The sequence below is a fragment of the Penaeus monodon genome, chromosome 12, assembly GCF_015228065.2.
Source record: "Penaeus monodon isolate SGIC_2016 chromosome 12, NSTDA_Pmon_1, whole genome shotgun sequence".
Classification (NCBI taxonomy): Eukaryota; Metazoa; Arthropoda; class Malacostraca; order Decapoda; family Penaeidae; genus Penaeus; species Penaeus monodon.
The window spans coordinates 51,871,520-51,873,845 of NC_051397.1; the positions used below are offsets into that span (position 1 = coordinate 51,871,520).

General features: G+C 36.7%; 1 protein-coding gene across 1 annotated transcript in view; it reads right to left on the minus strand.

The window, feature by feature from the left end:
* The window catches only part of LOC119579577 (deleted in malignant brain tumors 1 protein-like), a 10,225-nt gene extending 9,396 nt beyond the window's left edge, over positions 1-829 (minus strand). The window contains exon 1 of the mRNA XM_037927495.1: positions 753-829. The gene's annotated coding sequence lies outside the window, so the exon portion shown is untranslated. The remainder of the gene's footprint in view (positions 1-752) is intronic.
* Positions 830-2,326: the final 1,497 nt, after the last annotated feature.

The following is a 2,326-nucleotide window of genomic DNA, read 5'->3' on the forward strand; positions in this document are numbered from 1 at the left end:
CATAACTTCTTTTCTGTTACAACGGTGAAGGTGCATTAAGGTGTGAAAATGGAACCAATGGAGAATCGAGCAGTGATCAGGTTTTTATAATTGAATGGCCGCACACTACAGGAAATAATAGCAACTTATGAGGATGATTGGCAGTTCAGGTGTGGTCGGAGATCTGTGGAAACGGCTCCTATCCCAGGGCGACCCCAATCTGCCATTGATGAGGACACCATCCATTGTGGAGCTGCCATTTTGGAAGTTCGCTGTTTTATTGTTCGTCAGCTGGCCTAAGATGTTAAGATTAGTCTTGGGTCTGTGGACAAAAGCATTCATGTTCGATATAAGACTACTCACACCTTTCCAGAAGCAAGAACGAGTCCATTGTTCCAAGGCTCTTTTAGCCATGTGACTAATTACGCAGGATGAAACATGGGTCCATCACTGTGATCCAGAAACTAAGGCCCAGTCAGAACAGGGGAAGCACTTTGACTCACCCCACCCCCCACAAAAAGGCACGTGTATATCTCTCTCTCTCTCTCTCTCTCTCTCTCTCCCTCTCTCTCTCTCTCTCTCTCTCTCTCTCTCTCTCTCTCTACATATATATATATATATATATATATATATATATATATATATATATATATATATATATATATATGTGTGTGTGTGTGTGTGTGTGTGTGTGTATTTATTTATTTAGTAAATGTCTCTGTATAACGCATAGACACACAATATGTGGACCACAAGCCTTAATCCTCCATCACCTGCGAAATAGCACACGAAGGTCAGCCCTCGACATGAAAGCAATCCGTCAGTCCAAAATTACAGCACCTTTGCTCTAACTTTTCCCAAACACGCGCACTTAGCCACACTAACACGAAATTATATTCCTAATCTACTGCGGGCTCGGAATTCCTCCTCATTTCCATAAATGAGAAGTCGCAAGTGGTCTTTGAGGCGAGAGTGACGGTGGGAATGACGGCGCCCAACACTTGCCGATCCGAGAAATCTCTTTTTTTTTTTGTTATTAAAATTTCGGAATATCGGTAATTATTAAAATTTCGGGATGCAGGACCCATTCGATTTTCGAGTTTTAGGATCTGTGATGGTGAATGAATGTCACACGTTATATGTTGTAACTGTTATTAACGGGTTGACATGATGGCACAGGGAGAGTTCGTGGTCATTAGATAAAAATAAATGACACAGGCCAGGTATTTCTCAATCTTCTCTAGGTTTCTTAATTTCTATGTATCTTTCACTGCACAATATATGTAATTTATACGCTGAAATCATTCCACATTATGAAATTATCATGATTAAGATATAAATGTTTGCATATATTATATCTAACATATACTGCACGGTTAATATTTCATATCGTATCTCTAAGCTCGTATTAATTATGAGTCGTATATGATTTCACAAATTATGATAACTTGTGTTCTTTAGGGTTTATTTATTACTATTTATTTTGTGTCTGTCTTCTTGTTTGCTTATTTATCTATCTCTTCGGCTATCTATCTATTTTCTTTATTCATAAACGAAGTACGTATTTTCAAGGTATATTAAAAAAAAAATCCACATCATTTATCATTCCGTGTAATTATCCCAAATAAGATATGATTAGTATTTTAAATGCAGAAAGTATTTGCATTTTTTCGTAACTCTTGAGACCAAAATTTGTCGCCATTTAGAGTAATTTTCACATAACGGACAAATCTTTACAGTAAAGTGTAGTGAATATCATGCCACGGGCGCTATTAGTCATAAGAACTGAGGTGATTAGTAAAAAGGGAAATATATGTTTGGTAGCGAATACTTTGACAGTAATCCCTATACCTGCAAACTGAAAAAGAATTAAACATGACAAAAATCTGAAAAAGATAGTGATAATGATAAAGACTATTGATAATGAAAAAGACAATAACCTAAAAAAATTAAGATGAAAACGAAAAAAAATAGGTAATAATGATATGTAGTGCTACACATATATCATTTACCACTTGTATAGTTTCGTTCGTTTCGTTTCTCCCGGTTTCTTTTGCAATAATTAAAAGCAGATGTGTGATCAGCTGGTCCCCTCATGTTGGCTTCTTGCAGTGTTACACAATAATGAGATCAATAATGAGTATTGTTTCTGAGATCGTCCATAATCACCTTCACCCGTTCACGCCCACAAACCTCAAAGTTGAGTCAGAGGATGTAGGTCAAAGGGTGTAAGTCAGGGAATGTAAAAGTGAAATAGATTCAGCAACTAAACAAGCGGTGGTTCAGTCAAGCTTTAGATTTTTCATGACTTACTTCTCCTTTGTTTTTCAGACAGTTCATGTTGTTT